Here is a 14,610-nt window from a genome sequence, read left to right as displayed (position 1 = left end):
AATCTGTGGTCTTTGTACCTTGAAAAGCAGACTAGGAATTCCCCTGGAGCAGACAGTCACTATGCTGAATACTAACAGCTGAGATGCTAAGGACTTGATCTTATGCCACCCTTACGAGGGCCCAGAGAGGGGAGGGTGTTATTCTCACACCCATTTTACAGATGAAGAATCTGAGACTCGGGGAACATAAATAACCTACCAGAAACCACTTGGCAGGTAAATTTCAGGGGTTCAAATCCAGCTAATAACGTTCGTGGCTTTGACCATTATGAAATTCCACCTCCACCTCTTCTCTGTCTTTCCACAGAGCTAAGGTGAGTTTTTTCACAGCCAGTGTGAATTAGCAGTGGAACTGGCGAGAGTCAGGTCCGCTCTAAGCTCCTTGCCTGCTGGGCTAGGAGGCTGGGTGGTGCCTCCCACCGTGCTCCCCGAGGTGCCCAGCTGGTGGTCAAATGGTCAGAGTCTTCAGGGCAGTCATAAGCAGCCCACCAGGAGAAGCTGGGAGCCCTAGCCCAGATTTTGGAAATTCTCAGGTAAGAGCCCCAATCCGTCCTGGCAATAGCTTCTCACATCAAGAATTTTACTAGCACTTCTCACTGGTTGCAAATAGCACCGTAGCTAAAGGGTGGGTGGGGAGTGGAGGGTGGGAGTGAGCAAGAGAGTGCTCAGGAAGGGTTTGCTGCAGTGAGATGACCTTGGAGAAAATGGAATTGGTAGCCCGGAATTGGGGCCAGGCTGCGTCTGCATTCCTGCCACGCACTCCCCACCAGCAGGCCGGGGTGGCCAGGAGGAGCCCCCAGCCAGAGGGATTCTCACCTCACTTGGCCCCCAGCTCACTTTCCGCTTTTCTCGTGGGCGCGGTTGAGAATGTGTTAACTTGGAATTACTTAGGAAATAGTTCTGGGAGAATTGGTCAACTTTTTGGGAGGGAAAAGCTGATTAGATCACAGTGTTGCACCACCCATATTGACCTAAGTGTTAAAAAGAAATCAAACTATTGAAAAGGAAAAGGAAATATTGGTGAATATCCAATTTGGGGGTGGGAAAAGACTAAACTTAAAAGCGATATAAGGAAGTGCAAAGAAAATATTGAAATTCCACAATGTAAATATTTTAAGTTCAAGGTCATCAAAAAGCATCATAAGCAAAAGGCAAACAACATTCCAGGAAAGTATTTGCAACAATTCCACCCCTAAATTATCCTAAAATAGATTGGGAATACAGCCACAGCAATAAGAAAAACACGGACACCCTTCTTGTTACCTGGGCAAAGGCTTTTATTCAATCCTCACTAGAAACCTTTGCAACCTTTTAAAGACCAAAGATGAGCCAACTGAAGGCTGGTGAAGTTAAGCTCTAAAAGTTGTTTTATAAACTTCATTTTGAGCTCACATTTTTCGAGACAGTGTGTGTGGGTTTGGATCAGCTTTTTCTCGGTATGTGAGCACCTCTTTCCATCGATGGCTAAGGACACCTGTAAAGGCTCTGGTTTCAACCTACAGGTTCTGAGCTACTCCTAACACCATACTAAGAGAGCACCCCCATACAGACAACAGAAGCACTTCGAACACGGTACTTGAGCCACTTAGGACTACAGAGGACCCTTCGCACACTCCCTGAGAGAGGTCTTGGATGCATTTAACAATGTGGGCGCCCGTGCTGGAAGCCCCATCTCCTTTTCACACACAGGGATCATTAGCCACGTGAGATTCAACGTATAGGGTGAAATGAAGATTAGGGGCAGGCTGCGTTGGTGGACTGTTAGAAACCTAATGGTGGTGGGGATGAAAGTGGGCACAGTGGAGAAGTGCCCCCGATAGATAAAGTGTTACGTAACATTGCATTGTCAGTAACTGCTCGACACAGGGGGATCTTGGGGGTACAGGTAAGCCATCCATTTTCAGCTCCTTGAGGGCTCAACGTCAGCTGCAGGCATCAGAGTAGCTAGATCAGAGTCCGACATGTTGCATTAACTAAACAGAAGATGACCCACGTGCATATTCTGGCAACTACATTTAGTGAACAAAGGGGCAGGGGAGGCACTCGAGGTCTGGGTGGGACCTGGTTCATTTCCACCAGTGCTGGCTGTGTAGTGGAATCAAGGAACGAAGGGGCTGGGAAGAGGGGAGGCAGCCAGCCCAGTGCAATGAAGCAATGAGACAAGATCGGGCCATGGAGATGACAGTCCCGGGTTCACCTCTCTGTCCCACCACGTTCTAGATGTGTGGACTTGAACAAGATAGTTCATGTTTTTTAACTTGTCCCCCATTCATAAAATGGGGAAATTCAGACTATATTTTTCATTATAAGAGGCAGCCTCAATGTATTAACTTTTCATGCAAACCGGAACAAACCATATGCACATCCAATGCAAGACAAAATTCCATCATGGATGTGTTAAATGGAGACAGAAATTTTCCTTGGAAGTGAAGAAGTACTGCAATTACTTTTCAGGCTTTTTATGAGGACTAAATCTTATAAATGAAGAGCCCTGGACCGTTCCTGGCACAGAGGAAGCACGGACGTGGCAGTGCTCGAATGATGTCTGCTGGGTGCTTGAAATGCAAAGTTGATACTGTTATCCCCACTTGGTGGATGTGGAACTGAGGCCAGGAGAATATAAGGATCCTGCTTGATTTTGGCCCAGCCCCAGCTGGATGGAGGTCAGCCCGGGGTCTGTCAGACTGCCAGATCCCACAGCCTAAGAACCGCACGGCTGAGCCCGGCTCTGCTGGATGGATCGCCAACCACAGGAATGGGACTGAGTCACATGTTAGTTATCGAACAGATGTTTGTGTCCCTGGGCCTTTGGAGAGGTCTGTCTGCGTCCAAATGAATTCCAGGTTTTCTTTCAGGGGTCGTGATTCAAGATGCCCACAGAAACTTAGAGACCAGATATCCAGTCACGAAGGTTCTCTGTTCTCCCCTTCTCTCCCACAAAGCAGGGCCTCGACAGCATCTTTTGGGATGCCCTCCTCCTGGGGTACCTGAAGACCTTCCCAGGGGTACACCTGCACAGATAGTTTTAGGGGAACAGGTTTCCAGGTCCTCAGCTTCCACAGTCACCCTTTCCAGAATAGCCTGAGAAGTCTGCTTACACTCCTAGGAGTCTTTCTCTGCTTTGCAAGCAAAAGGCACACCCCCACCCACCCCAAAAGCTCTGGCTACAGGGCATTGCCCCCAGGGTGGAAACACCTCCTGGCACCTGACGAAGAGATACCCCTTCCGTGATTAACCGGGTACTGTAAACCCCCAGGGATTTCTTTCCCACCCTCTCTTTCTGTTAAAGATGGGAATGTGTTGAATTTAGAACAATTGAAGCAGTAGTGGCTTCTGCAACAGTTCTCCAACTTTTTGGTCTCAAGGCTACTTTGCAGTCTTAAAATTTATTAAAGCTCTGAAGAGCCCTTGTTTATCTGGCTTTGACATTTGAAATGAAAACTGCAAAATTTAAAAAAATTATTTAATATATAATATAATAAATATGTATAATATATAGATATATATTTATATTATAATATTTATATTTTTATATATTATATATTTATATGTAAATATATAAATTTATATATTTTTAAATTGTTATATATATCTTTTTTTTTTTTGAGGAAGATTTGCCCTGAGCTAACTACTGCCAATCCTCCTCTTTTTGCTGAGGAAGACTGGCCCTGAGCTAACATCCATGCCCATCTTCCTCTACTTTATATGTGGGACGCCTACCACAGCATGGCTTTTGCCAACCGGTGCCATGCCTGCACCCGGGATCCGAACCAACAAACTCTGGGCTGACGAGAAGTGGAATGTGCGAACTTAACCGCTGTGCCGGCCCCCTAAATTCATAATATCTTTATATATATAATACAAATATATATTTAGCTCCATCTCCTAAAGGCAGGAGTATTAAAGAACCTGTGGACAGATGTTAAAACCACTACAGTAATGAATAAATACAATATATTGGGAGAGACATTTTGAGGCTGTACCAACATCCTGTTTCTTCTTAAAGTTTCACCCTCTGGTTTTAGCATTCTTTAGTACATTTTCTTTGCAGTATTATTACTGTGGTGTTCTAATGATAATTTTCTATTTCCCTCACTCCTTTTACATTTATTTTTTGCAATTCTTCTGTAAGGAAAATTTGTCCCTTCTTTCCATTTATTTACTTATTCAATCATTTCTTTATATCGCTACGGACTCATGGATATTCCTCCGTAGATGAGTTTTAAGTTTCTTACCACCTCAGCAATTCTTTGATCTCCATGAACCACTTGACTACCACTACCCAGAAGATGGAGCACGTAGCATTCCTGACAAGGAGAAAGCAGTTACCTGCATTTCCACCCTGCCCCACAGGTCAGCATCCTTCTCCCTCACATTTTTGTCATGTGCTTTAACGAGCATGGAAGATTTCTCTCAGGTGTTTGGGACAAGCCTGCAGGATGAAAGCATTCCCAGTGTAATGCCCCGAGAACAGTTTTTTTGTTTGTTTTTTCAAGGCAGATTCAGTTACTGTCCAGCCTAGAGGGGGTCATTTTAATGAAGCTTTTACAATATGACTTGGAAGGGGGGTATCCCCACCGACAAGTATCTGTTGAATGCCTGTTACATGCAAGTCATTGTTCTAAGTATTCAGCATCCTTTCAGAGCCAGCCATCTAACTGACTCACTAAGCAGGCTCAGTTCCTTAAAGATCCAAGAATGGCCACCATAACTGTGTAGAGAAGAAATCAGGAGCTTCAGAGTGTCTCATTTAAAAAACAAAAAACAGAGAGAGAGAGAGATTCCTTTAAAAACCACATTGTAATGATTGGAAAGGGAGCAGCTGCTGCTCCCAGGACAACAAATTTAGCATCTTTAGCCCAGCTCCAAGATTCAAGGGTAACTCCATCCAAGACTTCTGCACTTTGTTCTTAAATCCCAGAATGCATCCGTGGGCGAAGTTAATGAGGAATGACAAGGACAGAGAGAGGAATAAGAAAGGAGAAGTAAACCCACTGTGACAGCTCCAGAGAAACCCTGCCTTCCCTCTGAAAGGGAGCGTGGACACGGCTGCCCTGAACAGGCTGGCCTTTGGGTGCTGTCTCTCTGATCTCCTTTGCACAGCTGAGCCATCAACCCAAGGCAGCCGTTTTCCTGGGCCGCTCCCCGTAGGGGCTGGGCGTTTTCCTAGGGGCCTGTTCTCTTTTTCTAATTCGCTTTGCATCTCCTTCAATGGAGTGGGGAAGAAGGTGTGAGACAGATTGTCTCTCCCTATTTTATAACTCCAGGGCTTTGCACTTAAACATGTCCACTCTTTGTTTCTTCAGCCCATCTGAGGGGACAGCGTGGCCTTGGCTCAGCTGTTTGGGCCTTTCTGGGCCTCAGGGGTCAAACGAAGAGCACGACACCTAATCACTTGCCAGGACTAGGAGGGACCACACACAGGGAGAGTAAGCGAAGTCCAGTTAGTAAAGATCAAACTCAGTTCCTCAAGGTAGCTGAACCACCACAGGCCGCGGGAAGACGAGCTTGGTCAAAGTGGAAGGGCATTTCTGGGGAGACTGTGGGCTCTCTGGAGCAGTCGAGTTGCTCACCCTGTTTTAGAAAGACGCTAACTATATTCCACCTCCGCCCAGGCCTGAGAGGGTGGGCACGGTCCCCAGGAAAGCTGTTCTCAGCAGGCGCTCTGGGTCCGTTGACCCTAAGGCTCACCTTTCCTCAGTCAAGAATCTGGGTTTTCTTATACAACACCAAGTTAGCGCTGTGGCAAGCAGATTATATCTGGACAAGTAATTCTTGGTCTTTTAAAACCACAGCTCACAAAGGATTAGGGTGGAATGAGAAGCTGCACAGGGCAGTTAAGGACACAGGCGTGTTGCACCACTCTTTGGGGCCCTCGTCACTCAGAGACGGTGCTGTGCGGAAGTGAGAAGAGCTGGGTTCAATTAGACTCCTTCATCCATTTATTCATTTAGAATTTATGGAGTTCCTATTACGGCCCAAGCCTGTGCTAAATGTTAGGAGGAACTTTTAAGGGAGATGAAGGGAAAAAAACATTAGTTCCCATCCAAGAGAAGTGTCAATGCATCATAATGTAAACTTTTTAGTCTTAGAAGCCTAGATCGCTAGGGCTGGGATTGTCAGGGTCCTCTAGTTCAACTCCACCACTTTACAGATGAGGAAACTGAGGCTCAAAGAGGGCAAGCTATTTCAGGTGTAAGAGCAGCTGGGACTAAACCCACTGGACTCCTGATCGAGCTCTTTTTTCAGTGAGAGTGCCTTCCCTGGAAAGAGTGAGAGAGAAAACAGTGCCACAGGATGTGTGAGAAGCTCCGTGGGGCATCAAGAAAAAAGCCCTGGGGCCAGCCCAGTGGCATAGTGCTTAAGTTCACGTGCTCTGCTTCAGCAGCCCTGCGGGTTCAGATCCTGGGCACGGACCTACACACCGCACATCAAGCCATGTTGTGCTGGCATCCCACATACAAAATAGAGGAAGCTTGGCACAGATGTTAGCTCAGGGACAATCTTCCTCATGAAATAAAAAAAAAAAAGAAAAGAGCTAAGCTGCCAGATGCAGCCAACTACAGCCATGCACCACGTAACATTTCAGTCAACAATGGACCGCATATGTGTTGGTGGTCCCATAAGATTAGTACCTCACAGCATAGGTGGGTAGGAGGCTGTGCCATCTGGGTTTGTGTAAGTACACTCTATGATGCTGGCACAATGACAAAATTCTCAGAAGGTTCTCTGTTCTTAGGTGACACGTAACTGTACTAGTAAGTGCTAAGAGGGCAATTTCACTCCCCTCCTGAAAGCTGACTCCTCTTCTCCCTTCTCCAAGACTCCCCACGGGATCCCTCAGCGTCCTGCTCCCTTCCCGCAGCCCCACTGTTCTGCTGGCTTGCTTTTCGGTGCCGGCTGTCTACCCCGCTGGACCCAAGCTCCTTAGTGCCTCTTGTTTGAAGGGTAACTTTGCCATGTGTCCTGCACCAAGGAACTTGGGCAGGGTTTCGCCAGGAAAGGACTGACACAGTTTACACGCACGTGAAACGACCCTTTCATCTCAGAGCAGGCAATCACTTCAGAGAGAGACAGTGGGAAGTTCTCAGGGGCTCTAGAACATCAGAGGGGGGCCAAAGAAATCTCCTGAGGTGGCAAGAACCAGTCCAGCAGCTGGCAGGGTTGCCTGTCCCTGAGTCTGAAAGGCACTAAGTCCAAGCAAAGGAAGAGAGAGCTCTGAGGCCAGCGTGTAGACAGACCAAAGGTGATCTTTGCTTGTATTCACTCACTGGAAGTAGAAACAAGATGTCTAATCATTGTCTTCACGCTCTGCTTTGCTAGCAGGTGTCTTACCTCCCAGTATTTATCCATCTGTATACATCATGGAGGGGTCAGTATTCCTCTTGAGTGGAAAATTCCAGTTCAGCCTCTGAGGGGGAAAGCCTTGTCAGCTGAGTGAAAAAGAGGCAATGTTTCTTTTGTTTTGGGGGCCAAACCTTGATCTAAGATGGAAAGGCTCTGCATCGCAGACAGCCTGATTTAATTGCTGAACAAAGCTCTCTTCTTGTGGGGAAGAAAGAAGAGGACTCCCACAATTAGCCCTCTCAAAATGTGGGTCTCTGAAAACAATCTGGAGGAAATAAGCAGTGACATCCCTCCGCCCACGGCTTCTGGCCAGTCCAGGAGGAGGAAAACATGTCCGGCTGGTTCAAGAGTTCAGCTCTCTGTTCATCAAGAGAAAAACTCATCTTTCTTTTCCCCGCCCAGGCCAGGTCAGATCTCTGACCCCATTCCACCCCTGGGATGTTTAATCTCCCAGACCGTCCTGATGGAACCCTTCTCGTCTTGACAGGGGACTCTCATGTCTCTTCAGTGTCACTTTTGGTGTTAGAAGGGTTCTGAGAATCAGGAGTTGGGGCAAGAACGTAACTTGATTTTCCTACGAGGGCGTATACGAAGCAATGGTCCCAAAGAATAAACAAAAGTCATATCTGGACGCCCACTATGGGCTGGATGTTTAGTCGCAGAACATTGCGTTGAATCTTCTCACTTTTGCAAGCTAGTTATATATTTTTTTTTCCAATTTATACTGTTAAAAACAAGACAACAGGCCCCAAATGGTGTTGCTGAAGCTAAGTCCCCCGTCACTGAACCGAGGCTTAATTACAGTTTCAGTTTCCCCAGAAATGGAACCTGAAATCGGTCAGTTAGGAACTTCCTGATCAACACTGGTTGGGAAATCTACCTGATAGACCCCTGCCATCTTCTTAAGGACAGTGACCTTGCATAATCAGCTGCTTTTTTGCCTGGTATAACTTCCTTGTCCCCCCTCCCTTCTGCTTATAGCAGTGTTTCATTTTGTGCAGCTCTGCGGAGTTCCTTTCTATCTGCTAGACTGGGTACTGCCTGATTTAAGTTGATTTGTGCTCAAATAAACTCTTAAGAATTTTAATAGGCCCCAGTTTATCTTTTAACAATATATGTGAGGAAACTCTGGCTCAGAGGTGAAACCATTTGCCCCAGATCACACAGAGGGGAAATCAAACCAGCTAACCATGGGGACCAGGTGGCTTGGGAGCCAATGTCTTTGTTTTGCTGGATCCAACTTGATCGGAGAAAAGTCAGTGAATTTCCAGAAAGAGGAGAAACCTGTGGGAACAATCTTTTGAGATGGAAAAACCTACCTGAGAGGGTGGGCACGGTCCCCAGGAAAGTTGTTCTCAGCAGGCGCTCTGGGTCCGTTGACCCTAAGGCTCACCTTACCTCAGTCAAGAATCTGGGTTTTCTTATACAACACCAAGTTAGCGCTGTGGCAAGCAGATTATATCTGGACAAGTAATTCTTGGTCTTTTAAAACCACAGCTCACAAAGGATTAGGGTGGAATGAGAAGCTGCACAGCCACCCGATCTTTCATTTTTATTGATGTGATTTCCCTAGAAATGTATTCACTTCCATTTTCCTGGGCCAATATAAAAGTGTAAGGTGTGAAATTTTTCTGGCTCGGAAATGCAGTTCTCTCTCCTGTATTTGAAGCATTAAATCGGTAGTTTTAGAAAATGCACTTTGTTCCTGAAGTGGAGCTCCTAAAGACTAACTCTTGTGGAGTGCATTTAATCAATCACCTCGTGAATATTTATTGAATATCAACTACATCTAAAGTACTATGATGGATGCTGTGAAAGGTACAAAGGTGACCTAGAAGTAGCCAGAAGCAGGAAGGAGGTAAGATAGTTTAAGACATAAAAATCTAACCAAAAGTATAAGCGATCTGAGCGGGTTGAATAAAGCCAGTGCTTCTTAATTTTGGCAGCATACCAGAATCACCTCGTGAACTTTAAAAAGTGCTGAGGTCTGGGCCTTCCCCACAGAGCGTCTATTTTAATTGGTCTGGGTGCCCTTTGCCCTCCACCCCCAGGATATTTTTAAAAATTCCCTGGTTGGTTCTAACATGCAGCCAAGGTTGAGAACCATCAAACTAGAATAACCTATCTCTTACAATTCCTTGATTGTGTAAGTATGAATCGATGTGAGTAGACCTTGGATCTTCAGAGGGCAGGGGTTGGGGTGGGAGGAAATCACCAGATTTCTGTATTTTATCTCAGTTAATCTTCACAGGATTATACATCACCTCCCCTCAGTCAATGGCAGACCCCTCTACCCACCCACCCATCCCCAATGCAGTCCTTGCCTCCAGAACAAAGTACCATCTCCATTCCTGGGGAAGAGCCCTTTGCTCTCTCTACAATTTAGTTCCTTTAGACTTCTTTGAATCCAGACTTCCTGATAGCTTTTTAAAAAATAATTTTTGTTAGTTTATCCGGTTTTCTTTTTCTTTTTCTAGTGTTGTGCTGGGAGGGCGTGATGGTCTGTTATAAGCTTCTGCCTTCTAGTTGGAACCGTAACTCTCTCTCTTAGGCATGAGGAGGTCCTACAGAGGGAGGGACACCATTGGTGTAGGCAAAGGCAGGATGAGTTCAATTTAGGAGGGCCAGGAGAGAGGCAGAGGGGGGATATTGTAAGAATGAAACAGAAGTTGATGAACCAGAGAGAGATTGTGAGGCCGTGAGCTTCAAGTTGTAGTGGTGGGTTCAAATCCACGTCTAACTCCAAAGCTTGAACTCTTTGGTCTCTATCTTCTGTGCAATTGGCCACTGCCTCTGCTTAATGGCTAACATAGAAATAATACTCTTTGGCTTAAGTTGTCATCCTGTTGTATTTGTGGGATATGCTGGGATGCCTACACTGAGCTTCATTTTGTCTGAGACTGAATGAGATGGTTCAGAAAACTTATGCCAAAACTCGGGGTGGAATTAATAGCAGATTTCCAGAACGTTCTCTGTAAATTTCCTTTTTGATTTTTTTTGGTGATTAACAGTACTGCATACTTTCTGATTGGTCATTGGGTAATTAGAGATGGAAGAGTTTTGTTTTAAAAAGTTCGTCTTGGGGCCGGCCCCAAGCCGAGTGGTTAAGTTCGTGTGCTCCACTTCGGTGGCCCAGGGTTTCAGTGGCTCAGATCCTGGGCGCGGACAAGGCACTGCTCATCAGGCCATGCTGAGGCAACATCCCACATGCCACAACTAGAAGGACTCAGAACTAAAATATATAACTATGGATGGGGGGCTTTGGGGAGAAAAAGGAAAAAAATTTTTTTAAAAAATCTTAAAAAAAAAGTTTGTCTTTTCTGACTCTTGATTCAGCTTCTAGAAATCTGTCCAAAGATCTGTACAGAAAGATATTTATGATAATGACAAATTTAGAAATGATTGAAATGTCTTATGGGAATGATATATAACATACATATATATAAAATCATGTATATATGATTATAAAAATATCTGAAACAACTTAAATGACCATCAATATGGAATCGGTTCAAAAAATTATGTTATGGTCGTATTAGGGAAAACTGTGCAACAATTAAAAATGAGATGAACATATATGTGCAGATTTGAAAATATCTCATACATATTGTTGTATAGGATGATACCATTTATGTCCCACTTATATGTATATACGTCATTTATATATATTATATGCCGATGCATAGAAAAAAGACTGGAAGGAGACATATCCAACTGTTAATAGAGTTAAGTTAGTTGTGGAGGTGAAGCGTCTGGGGATGATGAAGGAGAGCTTCACGTTTTACTCTATAAACTTCTATATTTGGATCTTTTACTATGAGAACATTATCATCTACTACATATATAATTAAAAATAACAAAATCTTAACTGCTCCTTTGAAAAAGCTTGACTTTTAGTTTTCTTCCTATATGCCTTCTCTTAAAGCTTGGCTGCCTATTGAAAGATGAAAACAAAATTACTGTCTCTTCTAGAAATCTAAAGGAGCATCATAAAATTTAACTAATTGGGCCACTTTTTTAAGGTGAACTGGCTACCCAATGAGATGGCTAACAAGTTGTGTTGAGGTCGATCGATGGCTGTGGGCGGCAGGATGTGGTTCCCTAATGCAGATGGCTTGTTCCAGGTGAGGACGATGGTGTCATCGTTCAACAGCCAGGGGGGTGTGGTGTGTTCTGTGACACGAGTTGTTAGCTCAGAAGGAGCTCCCCCATCCTTGGTTCCAACATTCTTCCACCTTGGTCGCTGGTGTAGAAAAAAGAAAGAAAAGGTGTTGCCACAGCCTGGTGTCGGGGGGGTGACGCAGGGAGGGCAGCTGGTGCTGCACCAAGACGAGAGAAAGAGCACAGTCTTTCAGCAGCCTTTACTAAAGAGCGACATGTTTCACTTGAGAAGAGGAACACAGTGTCTTTGAGTTCATGATGGTTAGTTTTTCCTCTTTATCCTCTTCTGATTTTCCACTCAAGCTAATCAACCCACGGTGTGCTCCTTCCTATTTAGGAGTTAAAGAACAGAGTTGCTGGAAGGGACCTGGGTCCACCCCTGTGACTGGGAGGGCAGTAAGTGGATACCTGGAGAGGTGACCGACATCTAGGCACAGAGCTGGGACTTGCTCTCAGCATCCTGGAGCCTGGAATGGTGCTTTCCTGCTTCTTCACTTCTCTAGTTCTCTTGAAGGCAGCCCCTAATGATACCTGGCTGAAAGAACCACATTAACCAGACAAAGATAAGGCTCAAAGAGGTTTTCTTGTTCTGTGGTCATTTGGCACTTTCTCAGATCACTGTTAGTTGCAATAAAATATAAGCTTTAGTGTCTTTACTTCTGTGTCTTTGTGTCAGTACAGACCAATCGAAAATAACTGTTTTCCATTAACCTGGCAGTAACACGACCCGGCATTTTTTGTTGTTGCTTTTTTGAGGAGGATTAGCCCTGAGCTAACATCCACTGCCAATCCTCCTCTTTTTGCTGAGGAAGACTGGCCCTGAGGTAACATCTGTGCCCATCTTCCTCTACTTTATATGTGGGACGCCTACCACAGCATGGTGTGCCAAGCGGTGCCATGTCCGCACCCGGGATCCGAATGGGCAAACCCCGGGCCACCGAAGCAGAACGTGCGCACTTAACCACTGCCTGGTATTTTTTGTTAGCTCTCTGAGGCCCCCTTTATAGCATTATGGTGGGAATTTACATCTGTTTCTATTTCTTTCTAATCCTCATGTAAATGAAATAAAATTTAACCAACCTCTTAAAAATCAACCAATTTTCATGCAAAAATGCAAGATATGTTTTTTCTGGCTAAGATTGTTTCGACAGGTATTTCCATTATCTGACTGTGTAAATTGAAGGGAATAAAGAGTAATTTTTGCTGGGTTCATTTTGTTTAGCACGCAGAAGTCTGTCAGGTCTAGCCAACGACAGTGCTTGATGGGCAGGCTTTGCCGTGAGCCAGTCTGCATGTGTGAATTTCCTGAGGCGAAGGCTCCACGACCCAAAGGACAGCAGTCTGGCTGGTAATGCTCCAAATGCTCGGCCCAGGGGGCAGCTTGGGTAGGTGTGATGCTAAAGCTGATGGAAAAGTGATATTGCTGCTTCCCCTTCTGGGCCTTCGCTTCACATGTGTGAAAAAATGCGATGACAGCATTCTGTAACAATAACATAATAATAATGGTAATAATAGTCATAGTGATAGTAATAATAAAAAGAAAGTGTTGGCAGGTGATCAGAGAGGCCTTGACATTACCTTCTGCTCTCTCCTGAGCTCTTCATGCTTCTAACAACATCAGCAATGTATTTTAGTGGAAAGAGCCCCAGGCCAGGAGCTGGGAAAGCAGGCTGCAGTCTCTGACTTGCCACTAAGGAGCTGGTTCTTGAGAAGCCACTTCAACTCTGAAGAATTACTTTTGTCTGTTATCTCATCATAGTCTGATCTCTGGGTTCCCTTCCACCTCTAAGATTTCGAGGCCTGTGCCCTCAGAACTTACTTTGTCTTTTATTCTCAGCATCAGGACTAAGGTGCCGTCCCAGGGAAGATTTCATTCTCCTCTTCCTGGATGGTTTGACCCAGTAGTCCTCAAACCAGAGGACAGGAATTGAAGACTTTTTTTTTCCAGTATAGTAAGAAGTGGGTCAGTAGGAGACCTTGAGAAATGCAGATGAATCAACCTGTTTTAAGTTTTGTCATCCTTGATGAAAAAAAAAAAAGATAAGGTCTGTCCTTGCTAGGATGTGAATCATAACACACAAAGGAGACAGCGATGTCTGTACCCAGCTGGTCCCAGAGTTGTGGTAATGCAATACCTTCTCATATTCCATCTCCCAGCCAAGATGTTGTGCAACTTGGATACGCAACCACCACACCTCTTTTTTCATGTGATGGCTGCATGTTGTAAGTGGACTGACTTCATTAATTGCCCTGGAAAGCTTTAAGAATGAGATGGGGCTTCTACCAGGTATATTTAATGTGATAGAGACTGTCATCCTTCAACTTCATTCGGAACTATTCAGTGAGTGGACATCTGTAGCCGGAGATGAGAGGGGCCTTTCAGACATGGATAGATCAAATTCACCCACGAGGAGGGAAAAAAGAAGGAATCAAATTATTGTCGCGTTAGATTCTGTGCCAAGAGAACTGTGTGGAGGAAGTCTATCCTCTGGTGATTCCCCGGAGAGTAAGATAGTTTAGCTTATTTTTAGAGGTTTCCTGAACAAAAGGAATCCAAATAGATTTCCATATGTCCTAGCTGCTTATTTGAAAACGAAATATTCAACCCACTTGGAGCTCTTTCCTTTCAGAAATTCCCAGAAAATTTCACAGTAGCATCACAAATGAAGTCTCTCTGTCATTAAGATTTCATCTTCTTTATTGGGGCCATCCAAGGAGTTGGGAAGAGGTTAGACACTGAGATGTAAGACCCCATAATTTCTGAGACAAAGGACTCCTTCTGAGTCATTGATCTGGAAATACATCTATAGGACCCAGCATCTGAGGACGGCATGTGATAACAACCATTGATTACTTAACAATCTGAGAGCAGGGCGGTTCAGGAAGTTGTGTGGGCTGAGCTTTTTGATCCTAACTTAACTACAGGAAAAATAAACAAGCATGCTGAGTCATTTATCTTCACAGTTGCTAATAAAGGTAGTGGGTTCCTTGCAGTCATGTTTATATTCTTATTTTTAACCTATGACGGCAAGAGACCAGACAACTGACTTGACCACCACAGCAACTCGTAAGAGTAGCCAAGTAGGGGGCCATTAAGGACTG

General features: G+C 44.8%; 1 long non-coding RNA gene across 1 annotated transcript in view; it reads left to right on the top strand.

The window, feature by feature from the left end:
- LOC139080483 (uncharacterized) overlaps positions 1-14,610 on the top strand; it is a 30,070-nt gene continuing 15,460 nt past the window's right edge. The window contains exons 1-2 of the long non-coding RNA XR_011535022.1: positions 1-216; positions 308-533. This is a non-coding gene — a long non-coding RNA (uncharacterized lncRNA). The remainder of the gene's footprint in view (positions 217-307; positions 534-14,610) is intronic.

The sequence above is a fragment of the Equus przewalskii genome, chromosome 30 (genome assembly GCF_037783145.1).
Source record: "Equus przewalskii isolate Varuska chromosome 30, EquPr2, whole genome shotgun sequence".
Taxonomy (NCBI): domain Eukaryota; kingdom Metazoa; phylum Chordata; class Mammalia; order Perissodactyla; family Equidae; genus Equus; species Equus przewalskii.
This window is presented reverse-complemented; position numbering and strand designations above follow the sequence as displayed.